This window comes from Moschus berezovskii, chromosome 6, assembly GCF_049115385.1.
Source record: "Moschus berezovskii isolate FMDL1 chromosome 6, NW_MosBer_1.0, whole genome shotgun sequence".
Classification (NCBI taxonomy): domain Eukaryota; kingdom Metazoa; phylum Chordata; class Mammalia; order Artiodactyla; family Moschidae; genus Moschus; species Moschus berezovskii.
In genome coordinates, this window is record NC_142465.1 from 106,490,142 (window position 1) to 106,507,525 (window position 17,384).

Here is a 17,384-nt window from a genome sequence, read left to right on the forward strand (position 1 = left end):
CATTGGGAGTGTGGAGTGTCTTAGCTGCTGGACCACCAGGGAAGTCCCACCCACTCCTAGGTTTTTACCTAAGAAAAGATAAGTGCATTGCTGGTGAGACCCTTTGGTACTTATTTATCTGACTGCAGCAAAATCTGAAGCCTGCTCTTGAGCTGTCAATATCAACTGATAATAGAACATCTGTCAGCCCAGGTGCTTGAATGACTAAACAGGGTAGAGCTTCATACTCTTCTCACCCTGATGGTTGTCGAAATGTTGTGGAATCCAGAGTTGCAAAACACCCCAGAGGACACTCAAGACAGTGGCGTACAGTTTATTACGCCAGTGGGTCCAAGGGGAATCAGTTCCCAACAAGGACCCTAATGTTTCTGAGAGGCCCAGTTTTATACCCCGCACTACATGACTAGTTACATGTTAGCAACCTTTTTGTTGTATATGACTAAGTTTCACAACAAGTAGGTGCTAGGAGAACAAACAATTAATGTTAAGCAGGTCGGGGGGGTGGACAATAATTACACATCAAGGGGGATGTCTCCATGGTTAATCTCACAGGGCAGCCTGACCTCAACTATAATATGTTTGCCATCTGTAGGGAGGGAAGTCTCCAGGAGACCTGCTTTTCATTAGCAATGGTTTCCTCATTCTTGGGCAGGATTCAGGCCCAGTTTGAATTCTGATTTTAAGATGGATGATAAGCTTCAAGATGGAAGGTCTCCTGCTTTTCTCACACTGGTCCCAACAGGATATGTAGTGTGAGCGAGAAATCCATTTTTTTATGGTTTTAAGTCACTAAGCCTGAGGCTATTTGCTGTCATAGCATAGATCTGCCTGTTGAATAGTTACCAAGCTTTAAGTTTTTCTAGCTTCTCACAAGTTTTTGCTGTTTCCTGAGCTTTATTTGGACTTCCCAGATGGCACTAGCAGTAAAGAACCCACCTGCCAATGCAGCAGACACAAGAGACTCGGGTTTGATCCCTGAGTCGGGAAGATCTGGAGGAGGAGATGGCAACCCACTCCAGTATTCTTGCCTGGGAAATCTCATGGACAGAGGAGCCTGTCAGGCTATAGTCAATGGGGTTGCAATGAGTCTATGACTTAGTGATTGAGCACAAGAGAAATAATTTACTCTCTTGAGTTTGCTGTGACATTCAGCTCAGTTCAGTTGCTTAGTTGTGTCCGACTCTTTGTGACCCCATTACTCTGCATTCACATGGGTATATCTTTCCTTTGTTCCTTTGCTTTTCGCTTCCCTTCTTTTCACAGCTATTTGTAAGGCCTCCTCAGACAGCCATTTTGCTTTTTGCATTTCTTTTTCTTGGGGATGGTCTTGATCCCTCTCTCCTGCACAATGTCACGAACCTCCATCCATAGTTCATTAGGCACTCTATCAGATCTAGTCCCTTAATTCTATTTCTCACTTTCACTGTATAATCATAAGGGATTTGATTTAGGTCATACCTGAATGGTCTAGTGGTTTTCCCTACTTTCTTCAATTTAAGTCTGAATTTGGCAATGAGGAGTTCATGATCTGAGCCACAGTCAGCTCCTGGTCTTGTTTTTGCTGACTGTATACAGCTTCTTCATCTTTGACTGAAAAAAGTATAATCAATCTGATTTCGGTGTTGACCATCTGGTGATGTCCATGTGTAGAGTCTTCTCTTGTGTTGTTGGAAGAGGGTGTTTGCTATGACCAGTGAGCTCTCTTGGCAAAACTCTATTAGCCTTTGCCCTGTTTCATTCCTTACTCCAAGGCCAAATTTTCCTGTTACTCCAGGTGTTTCTTGACTTCCTACTTTTGCATTCCAGTTCCCTATAATGAAAAAAAACTCCTTTTTTGGGTGTTAGTTCTAGAAGGTCTTGTAGGTCTTCATAGAACTGTTCAACTTCAGCTTCTTCAGCATTACTGGTTGGGGCATAGACTTGGATTACTGTGATATTGAATGGTTTGCTCTGGAAATGAACAGAAATCATTCTGTTGTTTTTGAGATTGCATCCAAGTACTGCATTTAGGACTCTTTTGTTGACTATGATGGCTACTACTCCGTTTCTTCTAAGGGATTCTCACCCACAGTAGTAGATATAATGGTCACCTGAGTTCAATTCACCTATTCCAGTCCATTTTAGTTCGCTGAATCCTAAAATGTCGATGTTCACTCTTGCCATCTCCTGTTTGACCACTCCCAATTTGCCTTGATTCATGGACCTAATATTCCAGGTTCCTATGCAACATTGCTCTTTACAGCTTCGGACCTTGCTTCCATCACCAGTCACATCCACAACTAGGTGGTGTTTTCGCTTTGGCTTCTCTTCATACTTTCTGGAGTTATTTCTCCACTGATCTCCGATAGCATATTGGGCACCTACCGACCTAGGGAGTTCATCTTTCAGTGTCCTATCCTTTTGCCTTTTCATACTGTTCATGGGATTCTCAAGGCAAGAATACTGAAGTGGATTGCCATTCCCTTCTCCAGTGGACCACATTTTGTCAGAACTCTCCACCATGACCCATCTGTCTTGGGTGGCCCTATATGGCATGGCTCATAGTTTCACTGAGTTAGACAAGGCTGTGGTCCATGTGATTAGACTGGTTAGTTTTCTGTGATTGTGATTTTCAGCCTGTTTTCAGTATGCCTGCTGTGACATTAGGGGACAAGTTAGATTCAGAGTCAATACCCATTTTACTTAAAATGTATCAGATTTTGAGCAAAGACTGCCACCATGTCCTGCCTGACATGTCTGCCGCACGCCATAGGGTGTCGCTCCAGGACCTTGCTTCAGACACGTAAGCTCCACTCCCATCCACTAAACTGCCGATGTCTCCATTGTTGACTCTGGGCTCTTTCATTGGTCTTTTTTTTTTATTATTATTATTTTTTTTTAATTAAAAATAGGCAAGTTTATTTTTGCACACATTTTGCAGAAAGCTTATAGAATAATAGAAAATCAATATAGATATTCGTGGAAATGAATATACTTTTGTAAGAAAATGAATATATATTTTCCTTCCAGTTTTATAGATATATAATTGACAAACCACTTTGCATAAATTTAAGGTGTACAGCATAATGATTTTACTTACACACATCATGAAATGATTACAAGTCTAGTGAACATCATCTCATATAAAGGCAAAATAAAAGAAAAAGAAAACATTTCTCTTGTGATGTGAATTAAGGATTGACTCAACTTTCATATGTAACATATAGCAGTGCTAATGATATTAATTGTGTTGTACATTACAAAATGAATATATTATAAATTTCAACTTTGGTCTAGGATCTGTGTGAGTCATATTACATGGATTATGGTATTTAATTCCCATAGCAATAAACAAGGTAGGGATAAGTCCCACCCTCACTTTTTTTTTTTTTTACAGTTCATAACTTTTATAAATAAAATAAATTAAATGTACAGTGAATAAGTTCTCTGAAATATTTCAATATTTATGCAGGTTTAGTAACATTGTAAAATACATTTCAACTAAAATTCACAAATCTAAAAACCTGTTAGGCATTTTTAGGCATTTTAAGTTGGAAATGAAGACCAATGTTACATCGTAATATGCCAATTACAAATAGTACTTCAAATAGCAAATACTACAGTTTGTCCCAAACTTTAAAAACTATTCGTGAACTCAACACTGAACTATTGACGGCTATGAGAATTGTTTCCTAGCCTTTTTGAAAATTTCAACCCATTTACGTTTAAGGTAATTATTGATAAGTACGATCCCGTGGCCATTTTCTTTATTGCTTTGGGTTCAAGTTTATACCCTTTTTCTGTGTTTCCTGTCTATAGAAGATCCTTTAGCATTTGTTGGAGAGCTGGTTTGGTGATGCTGAATTCCCTCAGCTTTTGCTTGTCTGTAAAGCTTTTGATTTCTCCTTCATATTTGAATGAGATCCTTGCTGGGTATAGTAATCTGGGCTGTAGGGTATTTTCTTTCATCACTTTAAGTATGTCTTGCCACTCCCTTCTGGCCTGAAGAGTTTCTGTTGAAAGATCAGCTGTTATCCTTATGGGAATCCCCTTATGTGTTATTTGCTGCTTTTCCCTTGCTGCTTTTAATATTTGTTCTTTGTGTTTGATCTTTGTTAATTTGATTAATATGTGTCTTGGAGTATTTCGTCTTGGGTTTATCCTGTTGGGGACTCTCTTGGACTTGGGTGATTGGAAATCAGCATCATCAGGCTTCTAGTTCCAGCTGATCTGGGGTGGTGTGGTGGTGGTGGTGGTGATGCTCAGTCGTGTCCGACTCTTTGGGACCCTATGGACTATATCCCACCAGGTTCCTCTGTCCATGAAATTTTCCAGGCAAGAATAGTGGAGTGGATACTCCAGGGGATCTTCTCAACACAGGGACCAAACCCGAGTGTCTTGCATCTCCTGCATTGGCAGGCAGATTCTTTTACCACTGGTCCATCTGGGAAGCATTTGCTTATGGGAAGCATACAGTTTTCTCCCTCCTGAAGGGAGTTTCAGCATCTGCACAACAGCTCAAAAGACATGGCTCAGAAAGCTGTCTGTAATTCTTGAGGAAGAACTGAAGACCCTTGACTTCATTGAATGGCTAAAGTATTATTTTTGTCTTGCTTGACTGATTTCCTTTCTGCATTTTCTCTCTTCTCTGATTAAATTTATTCTTTGACTAAAGTTTGGTAGCTCAGCTGGTAAAGAATCTGCCAGCAATGCAGGTTCACTTCAGTATTAAGGAAACTTTCAGTTCGGTTCAGTTCAGTCGCTCAGTCGTGTCCGACTCTCTGCGACCCCATGAATCACAGCACGCCAGGCCTCCCTGTCCATCACCAACTCCCGGAGTCCACTCAAACTCATGTCCACAGAGTCGGTGATGCCATCCAGCCATCTCATTCTCTGTCGTCCCCTTCTCCTCCCGCCCCCAACCTTTCCCAGCATCAGAGTCTTTTCCAGTGAGTCAACTCGTTGCATGAGGTGGCCAAAGTATTGCAGTTTCAGCTTTAACATCAGTCCTTCCAATAAACACCCAGGATTGATCTCCTTTAGAATGGACTGGTTGGATCTCCTTGCAGTACAAGGGACTCTCAAGATTCTACTCCAGCACCACAAGGAAACTTTAGAAGATCTTATTTAAAAAATGTAGTGAAGAAACCCCGGTTCGATTCCTGGCTCAGGAAGATCCCCCGGGGAGGGAATAGGCTACCCACTCCAGTATTCTTGGGCTTCTCTGGTGGCTCAGATGGTAAAGAATCCACCCGCAACGTGGGAGACCTGGGTTCGATTCCTGGGCTGGGAAGATCCCCTGGAGAAAGGCATGGAAACCCACTCCAGTATTCTTGCCTGGAGAATCCTTTGGACAGAGGATTCTGACATGCTGTGGTCCATTGGGTCACAAACAATTGGACACGACTGAGTGACTAAGCATAGAAAAGTTTTTATACAGACAGAAGGCAGGTAGAGGATATGGGTGGGGGTCTATTCTGGGAAGTCCTCATAGGGTCCTGCTCAGTGGCAACATCCGGGATCATCTAAAAAAGGGTCCCCAACCTCCAGGATCTAATATCGATCTGATATAATAATAATAGAAATAAAGTGCACAGTAAATGTAATGCACTTGAATCATCCCCAAATTATCTCCTTCCTTCTCATCCATGGAAAAATTGTCTTCCACAAAATTGGTCCCTGGTGCCAAAAAGGCTGGGACCAGCGTTCTAAAGCATAAGCCATAGTTAGCATGAGAGGAGGAGCTTAAGAGGAGGAGCTTAAGATGAGGAGCAGACCAATAACTGGAGTTAACCCTGCCAATTCACTTTGTTGACTCTGGATAGGGTTCCAATCATCTACATCTGTTAAAAGGAATTTTCAAGCTGCCACTCAGAGTGTAAGTGAAAATCACTCAGTCGTGTCCGACTCTTTGCGACCCTATGAACTGTAGTCATCAGGCTCCTCTGTCCATGGAATTCTCCAGACAAGAATACTGGAGTGGATAGCTGTTCACTTCTTCAGGGGATCTTCCCAACCCAGGGTTCAAACTCAGGTGTCCCATATTGCAGGCAGGTTCTTTACCATCTGAGCCAGGGAAGCCCCAAACTAATGGTAATATTTGCTAACACTAATGCTTCTTTAAAACATCTTCATTGAGGTTCACTTCAGTATTAAGGAAACTTTAGAAGATCTTATTTTCAGAATGCTGTGAGGAGTAGCAGCTGCTATACTAATACACTAAAGAAACTACACTATTTGATTATTTGTAATTTTCCACAGTGTCCCTTCCTGTATCATTTGCCTTATGTAAATTCTCTTAATGTTAATCTTAAGTTGCATGCGTACTTAGTCACTCAACCATGTCTGACTCTTTGTGATCCCATGGACTGTAGCTCCTCAGTCCATGGAATATTCCAGGCAATAATACTCAAGTGGGTTGCCATTTTCTACTCCAGGGGATCTTTCCAACCCAGGGATTGAACCTGAGTTTCTTGCATCTCCTGCATTGGCAGGCAGATTCTTTACTATTAGGCCACCTGGAAGGTCCCAAATTACCAGTCAATTAAATGGAAAATAATAGCCTTTAAAATCTCATTATGATGGGATGTCAAAACTAGTAGAGTGAAATGCCCTCAGATTCCTTATTAAGAAATATTTTGAAACTTTAAAATTTTTTCTTTAGGAAATAGTTTTCCTATATGAGAAGAAAGCAGGATCATTATATTTCCAAGTTTTATTTTTCTAAGATGCAAATTATCTATGTTCCCATATTCTGGGAACGTGAAATAAGGATAAGAATGTATTGCTTCAATATAAGACCACCCTAGGCCTCTTTGGCATGCATTTCATAACCAGTGATGATCGTCAGGGCTATGGTTGAGATTTTAGAGAGACACTGATTTCTTTAGACAGAGTTACATATGTACTGATAGTGTACAGGAAGAACATAATACAGAAAGTCATGATAACCACTGAGACTGTAGCCACAAGTATGATGGACATTATCTTTTCCTGTGGCCACGTCACCACTCATGTATAAGGCCCATGACACATGGTGGGTACTGCACCAAATGGATTTTTTAATCAGTGGTAGGTGATAGTGAATAAGAATGACCAAGATCACCTGTACAGAAAACTGTGCAAAAATATAGACAGGATACAATGCCAACAGGGGCTTTTCCCTGGATAAGTCAAAAATTTTGTCTTCTTTTGTCTTAACATAGTCTGCTTTGTGGTCAGTCTTTGTGGAGTTCTCTTCTAAAGATTACTTTTTACACATTTTGGTTTGCTTATGCACAGTCTGCAGGACAAAAACCTCAATCACAAAAAAGAGGGAGGAAAAGGCAAAGCCAGCCGAACACCAAACCCCTAGGATAGGTCTAGTGAAGTGATTCTCATAACACTCTGCTACACAGGTTTTAGAGATATTCCTGTGGCACTGGAAATCTTTGACCAGATCAAGCCTGGTCATTTATACTACAAACACCACCGACATTTAAACAAAGGTAATACTGAACCATAGTGGGCGCCCTGCATTAGCCATCTTGGACTCTAGGGAAGACAAAAGCAAAGCGACAACGTGAGGAAAGCATAGACCGTATTTTATCCCCTTTATACTATCTCTTGCTTGCCTGTTAAGTCGCTTCAGTCGTGGTCCAGCTCTTAGCGACCCCATGGACTGTAGCCCGCCAGGCTCCTCTGTCTATGGGGATTCTCCAGGCAAGAATACTGGAGTGGGTAGCTCTTCCCTTCTCCAAGGGATCTTCCCTACCCAGGGATCGAACTGGGTTTCCAGCATTACACGTGAATTCTTTACCATCTGAGTCACCGGGGAAGTCTGTCCAAAAGAAATACACTCATTTAATAATCTTTGTTATTCTTCCATTTACTGACCCCTTCTAATTTTCCCCCCATTAGTCTCTCTTCCTCACCCATTTCATTCCCCAAACTCTCCCCACAGTTTATTTATTAATCCTTCTGCATAGCTATCTATTCTATTTGCTCTCATCACACGGTCTCAAGTGCCATTTACTTCTTTGGGCTTCCCTGGTGCTCAGATGGTAAAGACTCCGCCTGGAATGTGGGAGACCTAGGTTCGATCTCTGGGTAGGGAAGATGCCCTGGAGAAGAGAAGGCGACCCACTGCAGTGTTCTGGCCTGGAGAATCCCGTGGACTGTATATGGAGTCGCAAAGAGTCAGACACGTCTGAGCGACTTTCACTTTCATAATCTATATGCCAACCTGTGTCAGTCATTCTACTCCAGCCAGCAGTATGGTTCCAGCTGCCCTAGAACTCCCATGGGAATCTGGATGAAAGTTCAGTCTTCATCACGTCTCTCTGAGATGAGTTAACTCAACTGACGAGTGTCGTTTTAGACCCTTCCTGAAACCCACTTTTCCAAAGCCCGTCACGTACTTCAAAATCCATTTCTGGGAGACGTCAGGCTACCGCGGCCGGCGCGGCGCAGTCGCTTTGAGCGCTCACCGCAGGGAGGTTTCCTCGGCCGGCCGCCGCTCCTTCTGCCGCGGTCGCCGGGCTGCGTCGCTCGAGCCGCTTCCACCGCGGCGGCCGCCGCTCCGCTCGCGGTTGGCCACACACACCACAACGAAGAAAGACAAGAAGTCGTTCAACCAGAGCCTGGCCGAGTGGAAGCTCTTCATCTACAACCGAACCGCCGGAGAGTTCCTGGGGCGCACCGCCAAGAATTGGGGTTTGAGCTTGCTCTTCTACATTGTCTTTTATGGGTTCCTGGCTGCAGTCTTTTCATTCATAGTGTGGGCCATGCTTCAGACTCTGAACGATGAGGTTCCAAAATATTGTCACCGGATTCCTAGTCCAGGACTTACGGTTTTTCCAAAATCAGTGTCAGGGTTGGATTTTTCATTCAGCGTGTCTGATTCAGAATCCTATCAAGGGTACACTGATGACCTTAAGAAATTTCTAAAGCCATATGTCTTAGAAGAACAGAAGAATCTCACAGATTGTACCAATGGAAACTTTTTTGAGCAGAAGGGTCCAGAATACACAGCATGCCAGTTTCCTCTTGCCTTACTTGAAGCCTGCAGTGGTGTGGATGATCCCACGTTTGGCTGCCACGCAGGAAACCCTTGTATTCTTGTGAAAATGAGCAAAATTATTGTATTAAAGCGTCACGGAGAACCAAGGATAGACTGTATTGCAAAGAGTGAAAGCACAGCAGTTCTATCAAGTTATCCTCCCAATGAAAAGATAGATTTAAAATATTTTCCTTATTGTGGAAAAAAACTGCATGGGAGCAACCTGCAGCCACTAGTTGCCGTCCACCTCAGCTTTGGTAGTGATGGTGACGTAAAAGAAGTAATGATTGAGTGTAAGATTGATGGATCACCCAACTAAAAAAGCCAGAATGACCATGACAAGTTTTCAGGACGAGTTACATTTAAGATCACAATGCATGCATAGTAGGAGTTAGGATGTCTCCATTGAGTAAATGTTGTGTTGTTTGACTTCATTTTGTATCAACTGGACCTGCCATTCCAGAATTATGAGACCGCCTTGGAGAAGGGCAGGGTGGTACATCACTGGGATAACACAGTGTGCTTCCAGATGATAGTGGTCCATGTCCTTCAAAGTAATTACCTGTTGCCTCTGCTGCCTTTTGAATCATGTACAGTCACCAGATAGGGACTATGACTACCTGATTATGAACATGTAGGTTGGGGGTCTTGTCCAGTTTTTATGTGGTTTAATTGCCAAGTGTCTAAAGTTTAATGTGCTGTGCTGTGTAAATATTTTATAGATTTAACACTGGTTAACTGTCATATTTTGATGCCAGCAAAGTTTTAAGGGATAAAATGGTACCGACTAACATCAAATGACTTTATAGCTGCAGGAAATTCAGTGTGTGGAAAAATTCTGTATGTGAGGAGGAAAAAAGAAAATAAAAGTGGGTTTGAATCCATTTCTGATTAATCAGTCAAGATGGGTGGATCAATATATAATTCTCTCCTACTGGGAGACCAGCTGAAGTTTCTTACTTGCATCACATTCAAATTTGAAGTATTCATTGATTCACAGATATTTTCAGCATCGACACCTTTTTGGGTATAGAGAAATGAATGAGGCAGTTCTTGCCTTTAATTACAAATCTGATGGCTTGAAGAGTACTTTTTTCTGCCAGTAAATGTATTGTCATCTTGTGGTTTCTGTAATTCACTTTCCTTCCTATGAATTACAAAGCCATTGTCAGAACAATTCATTATTACCATACTCTGATGGTCAATATTTCCTCTAGCCTTAACTACCCAGATGGCTGAGACTTTGGGTGGGGGGCCTGCATCACAGTTCTTCTTCCTTTATTCCATCCTGTTCTCCCCCACCCCTGCCCCTCTGTTTCTTTTCAAATGTATTACATGCATGTATGCTCGGTTGCTTCAGTCATGTCCGATTCTGTGTAACACTATGGACTGTAGCTCACCAGGCTCCTCTGTCCATGGGATTCTCTAGACAAGAATACTGGAATGGGTTGCCGTGCCCTCCTCCAGGGGATCTTCCTGACCCAGGGATTGAACCTGTGTCTCCTGCATTGCAGGCAGATTCTTTACTTCTGAACCACCAGGTATTAATCCCTAATAAATCTTTCACACCTTCAACTTTGTCTCCAAATCTGCTTCTGGAAAAGCCTGCCAGCAACACTCCTCTTCAGATCTTTGGAAGCCTGAGAGATAAGCCATACAGAGAGAAAGGTTCTCCCTTCACCCCTGTTGTCACAGTTAATGGAAAGCCAAGCCTCTAGAATACATTAATACTTAATCTTTGCCTTGGAGGTCTCTGAGAAAAACAAAAACCAAAACTCTCCTTTGACACAGAGACATGACAGCCTTGCATGAATTTTCTTTATGAGGATTCCTACAGAGCCTGAAGCCTTACTTGTGAATCACTTAGTGGTGATTCTAGCTGCTGCTAAACTTAAGAGAGGAGAATGCAGTGAAATTAAAATTGTAGAGGAGAAAGGATGCTTTTAGACTGAAATAGTCCCAGCCTCCCTTCCTAAATTTTTAGGTCACTTAAAATTATTTCTCTAGTTTCATTAGTAGATTTTCTTAAGGCACTTGGCATTTTTTTTTTTTAAGTGTTCAATTTAGTTCAGTTGCTCAGTCGTGTCTGACTCTGCTATCCCATGGACTGCAGCACGCCAGGCTTCTCTGTCCATCACCAACTCCCAGAGCTTGCTCAAACTCATGTCCATTGAGTTGGTGATGGCATCCATCCAGCTCATCCTCTGTCATCCCCTTCTTCTTCTGCCTTTGATCTTTCTTAACATCAGGGTCTTTTCCAGTGAGTCAGTTCTTTGCATCAGGTGGCCAAAGTATTAGAGTTTCAGTTTCAGCATCAGTCCTTCCAAAGAATATTCAGGACTGATTTCCTTTAGGATGGACTGGTTGGATCTCCTTGCAGTCCAAAGGACTCTCAAGAGTCTTCTCCAACACCACAGTTCAAAAGCATCAGTTCTTCAGTGCTCAGTTTTCTTTATGGTCCAACTCTCACATCCATCATGACTACTGGAAAAACCATAGCTTTGACTAGACGGACCTTTCCTGGCAAAGTAATGTCTCTGCTTTTATATATGCTGTCTAGGTTGGTCATAGTATTTTTTCCAAGGAGGAAGCATCTTTTAATGTCATTGTGCAGTCACCAACTGCAGTGATTTTGGAGCTCAAAAAAATAAAGTTTCTCACTGTTTGCATTGTGTTCCCATCTGTTTGCCATGAAGGGATGGGACTGGATGCCAGGATCTTAGTTTTCTGAATGTTAAGTTTTAAGCCAACTTTTGAAGTGTCAGTTAAGTTCAGTTCAGTCACTCAGTCGTGTCCGAATCTTTGCGACCCCATGAATCACAGCACGCCAGGCCTCCCTGTCCATCACCAATTCCCAGAGTTCACTCAAACTCATGTCCATTGAGTTGGTGATGCCATCCAGCCATCTCATTCTCTGTCGTCCCCTTCTCCTCCTGCCCCCAATCCTTCCCAATGCATACAAAAAAGTACACACAGTACCCTAGTCTCATTATTCAGTCCCATACATTTCATAGAATGAACACCTTCAAGTGATTGTCTTTCAGATCAAGAAAAGAATATTGCCAACATCCCAAAATTCACATGTGTACATTTATGCAGTTACATTCTTTTTTTAATCTTTAGATTTTTTTAAAAAAATGTTTAATTGGAAGATAATTACATTACAATGATGTGTTGGTTTCTGCCATATGACAATGTGAATCAGCCAGAAGTATACATATGTCCCCTCCCTCTTGAACCTCCTTTCCACTCTCCTCCCGCATCCCATCCCATCTCTCTAGGTTGTTACAGAGCACTAGCTTGAACTCCCTGTGTTACACAACAACTTCCAGCTAACTACGTATTTTACATATGGTTATGTATATGTCTGAATACTACTCTTTCAATTCATTCCACCCTTTCCTTCCCTTGCTATATCTCCAAATTTGTTCTTTATGTCTGTGACTCTGTTCCTACCTTGCAAATGGATTTGTCAGCATCATTTTTCTAGATTCCATAATTATGCATTTATATGCAATATTTGTTTTTCTCTTTCTGATTTTCTTCACTCTGTATAACAGGCTCTAGGTGCCACCAGAGCCTCACTGGCATTGACTCAAATCCACCCCTTTTTATGGCTGAGTAATATTCTATTGTATACATGTACCATAACTTTATCTCTTCATCTGTTGATGGACATCTAGGTTGCTTCCATGTCCTAGCTATTGTAAATAGTGCCACAATGAACATTGGGGTACACAGTTATATTCTTTATCACATAACCAATATCTGGACATCTAATAATACAGCTTTCTTGCTTTGGTAATGTATATAAGTCATAATGTATATGAAGTATCACCTCATACCAGTCAGAATGGCCATCATAAAAAAATTTCAAACAATAAATGCTGGAAAAGGTGTGGAGAAAGTGGAACCTTCTTACACTGTTGGTGGGAATGTAAATTGGTGTATCTACTGTGAAGAACAGTATGAAGGTTCATTAAAAAACTGAAAATAGAACTACCATATGACCCAAAAGTTCCACTCCTGGGCATATACTCAGAGAAAACCATAATTTAAAAGAACACATGCATCTCAATGTTCATTGCAGCACTATTTATAATAACCAGAACATGGAAACAACTTAAATGTCCAAATACAAATGAATGGATAAAGAAGACGTGGTTCCATACACAAAAATAAACTCAAAATGGATTAAAGATCTAAACATAAGACCAGAAACTATAAAACTCCTAGAGGAAAACATAGGCAAAACACTCTCTGACATAAATCACAGCAGGATCCTCTATGACCCACCTCCCAGAGTAATGGAAATAAAATCAAAATAAACAAATGGGACCTAATTAAAATTAAAATCTTTTGCACAACAAAGGAAACTATAAGGAAGGTGAAAAGTCAGCCTTCAGAATGTGAGAAAATAATAGCAAAAGAAGCAACTGACAAAGAATCTCAAAAATATACAAGCAGCTCATGCAGCTCAATACCAGAAAAATAAATAACCCAGTCAAAAAATGGGCCAAAGAACTAAACAGGCATTTCTCCAAAGAAGACATACAGATGGCTAACAAACACATGAAAAGATGCTCAACATCACTCATTATCAGAGAAATGCAAATCAAAACCACAATGAGGTACCATCTCACACCAGTCAGAATGGCTGTTATCCAAAAGTCTACAAGCAATAAATGTTGGAGAAGATGAGGAGAAAAGGGAACACTCTTACACTGTTGGTGGGAATGCAAACTAGTACAGCCACTATGGAGAAGAGTGTGGAGATTCCTTAAAAACCTAGAGATAGAACTGCCATATGACCCAGCAATCCCACTGCTGGGCATACACACTGAGGAAACCAGAATTGAAAGAGACACGTGTAACCCAATGTTCATCGCAGCACTGTTTATGATAGCCAGGACATGGAAGCAACCTAGATGTCCATCGGCAGATGAATGGATAAGAAAGCTGTGGTACATATACACAATGGAATATTACTCAGCCATTAAAAAGGATACATTTGAATCAGTTCTAATGAGGTGGAAGAAACTGGAGCCTATTATGCAGAGTGAGGTAAGTCAGAAAGAAAAACACCAATACAGTATATCATTGCATATATATGGAATTTCAAAAGATGGTAATGATGACCCTATATGCAAGACAGCAAAAGAGGCACTGATGTAAAGAACAGTCTTTTGGACTCTGTGGGAGAGGGTGAGGGTGGGATGATTTGAGAGAATAGCATTGAAACATGTATATTGCCACATGTGAAATAGATCACCAGTCCAAGTTCGATGCCTGAAACAGGGCATTCAAAGCTGGTACACTGGGACAAAGCTGAGGGATGGGATGGGGAGGGAGGTGGGAGGGGGGTTCAGGATGGGGGACACATGTACACTCATGGCTGATTCATGTCAGTGTATGGCAAAACCCACTACAATATTGTAAAGTAATTAGCCTCCAATTAAAATAAATAAATAAAAATAAAATAAGGTAGAAAAGGTATTTGTCTTAAAGAAATAGAAGATAAGGTTCATATATACATTGGATATTACTCAGCCACTAAAAGGAACAAGATAGGGTAATTAATCAATATAAAGGGCATCCCAGGTGGCCCTAGTGGTAAAAGACCCACCTGTCAATTCAGGGGACCCAAGAGACACGGATTTGATCCCAGAGTCAGGAAGATGCCCTGGAGGAGGGCATGACAACCCACTCCAGTATTCTTGCCTGGAGAATCCCATACACAAAGGAACCTGGTGGGCTATAGTCCATGTGGTCATAAAGAGTTGGACATGACTGAAGTGACAGCACACACACATTAATATAAAACCAGGGGGAAAACAAAATAGTCATCAAAAGTTTTGATTGGCAGTCTCAATTTTTTGAACAGTTTCCAGGTAAATCAATCAACAGAAGTAGAGCCAATTTATTAAAGAGAGGCTGGGTACCTTGAAGGACCATGAGTGTGACCACACATGTTTGTGGCATACACTTTCAATTCTTTTTCAAATGAACTATACTTAGCTGCTTGTACTTTGGCCACCTGATACGAAGAGCCAACTCATTGGAAAAGACCCTGATGCTGGGAAAGGTTGAAGGCTAAAGGAGAAGGGGGCGACAGAGGATGGGACAGTTAGAAAGCATCATTGACTCAATGGACATGAATTTGATCAAACTCTGGGAGATAATGATGGACAGGGAAGCCAGGCATGCTGCAGTCAGTGGGGTCTCTAAGAGTCGGACACCAATTAGTGACTGAACAACAACAACAAAATACTTAGCTGCAGGCAGAGCTCTTACACTGATTGACTGATTTGTGGAATAAGAGTAATTATGGAAGAAAAAGGCACGTGAAAATCAATAAATCTGCATCTGAATCTCCATGTCCATCATTAAGCAATTGTTAATCAGATGTAATCCCTTTGGAGGAAAAATGCAGATATTAATAGAGCCATAGAAGGCTTAAAAAATAAAAGATGATGTTATTTCTGTAATCCCATCTTTCCTTCTTTTTGTTTTTTTAAAGTCTTATAGAGATGTAATTTATATAACTTAAAATTCACCCACTTAAAGTGTACAGTTCAATGGTTTTTATATATTCATAGAGTTGACCAAGCATATCACACATTATCTAAGAACATTTTGAATGCTCCCCAAAGAAACTCCGTATCCATTAGCTATCCTTCTGTCTTTCCTCTTCATACACACCCCACCTTCAGTCCTACAAAACCAATAATCTATTCACTGTATCTGTGGGTGTGCTGATTTTGGACATTTTATGTAAATGTAATCACGCAATGTATCATCTTTCATGACTGGCTTTTTTCATTAGAATAAACTTCCAAGTTTAATCAGTGCTGTACTTCATTCAGTACTTCATCTATTATCATTATTGCCAAACAATATTCTATTGTATGTATATACTACATTTTGTGTACCCAATTGGTAGACATTTGGGTTATCCACTTTTGGGCTATTATTATATGTGCTGCCGAAGCGAGCACAACTTTTGGGCTATTATTAACAAAAATCATGTTCCCTGGTAGCTCAGACTGTGAAACATCTGCCTGCAATGTAGGAGACCCGAGTTCAATCCCTGGGTTGGGAAGATCCCCTGGAGAAGGAAATGGCAACCCACCCCAGTATTCTTGCCTGGGAAATCCCATGGACAGAGGAGCCTGTCGGGCTACAGTCCATGGGGTTGCAAAAAGTCTGACACCACTGAACGACTAACACACAACCATGAAAGCTTGTGTACAAGATTTTGTGTGGACATATGTTTCCATATCTCAGGTAAAAAGCTAGGAGTTAGAATTGCTAGATCATATGTAAAGATAAAAGGTAAAAGAGAATAAAACATTAAAAATAAATATAGCTACTTCAACTTAGTGACAATTTGACAACATAAAAAAGGATAATTTGTGATAACAAAAACCTTAAAGGGAAAGAATAAAATGATGGAACCTGTATAGGAAAATGAAAATAAGATGCTTTAAGATGCTATCCCCAGAAAAAAGGACTATTTTATCTATGAGGCATTTAAACAAACCACATGATAACCACACGCACACACAAAAGAAACCACGAGCAGAAACACAAAACATAAAAAAGCAGGAAGTGGAGAGACACATCACAGAAAACCAGGCTAAAATGGCAAATGGAAGCAGAAGGAAAAAGAAACAACGGAGATACAGAGCAACCAGAAAACAAAAGACAAATAGCAGTACCAAATCTTCATTTATCAACAATCAGCCTAGATGTAAATGGATGGAGCTCACCAATGCAAAGACACACAGTGGTGAGGTAGATTAAAAAATAAGATACAAGTCTATGCTGCCCCCAGGAGACTCATCTAAGCTCTAAAGATGGACACAGGCTCAAAGTGAAGGAATGGAAGATAATACTCCAAATGACAGACAAAAGAAGGTGGGTATAACCATACTTTATCAGACATAATAGTCTTCAAGCCAAAAAGACTGCCACTGCACAGTGAGGAGGGAAACTAGACTCCTGGTGGTGAGCATGCAGTTCTGTTTGTAGAAGTCAAATTATAATGTTGTGCACATGAAACTTACACACTGTTATAAAACAACGTTCAGTTCAGTTCAGTTCAGTCGCTCAGTCGTGTCCGACTCTCCGCGACCCCATGAATCACAGCACGCCAGGCCTCCCTGTCCATCACCAACTCCCGGAGTAAAAATAGAAATCAAGTAAATTTAAAACACAAGAAAATAATAAAGTCAAATACATATTTTGTTTGACCAAATGCTAAAGTAAAACTACAATGGGATATGATTTAGCCATAAAATGAATAAAGTTGTGATACATTCTGTAACATGGATGAACCTTGAAAGCATCATGCTAAGTGGTA

At 41.0% G+C, this 17,384-nt stretch overlaps 1 pseudogene; it reads left to right on the plus strand.

Annotated features, from left to right (window-relative positions):
- The first annotated feature begins 8,195 nt into the window (after positions 1-8,195).
- On the plus strand, positions 8,196-9,883 carry LOC129536139 (sodium/potassium-transporting ATPase subunit beta-3 pseudogene; annotated as a pseudogene).
- The last annotated feature ends 7,501 nt before the right edge of the window (positions 9,884-17,384 follow it).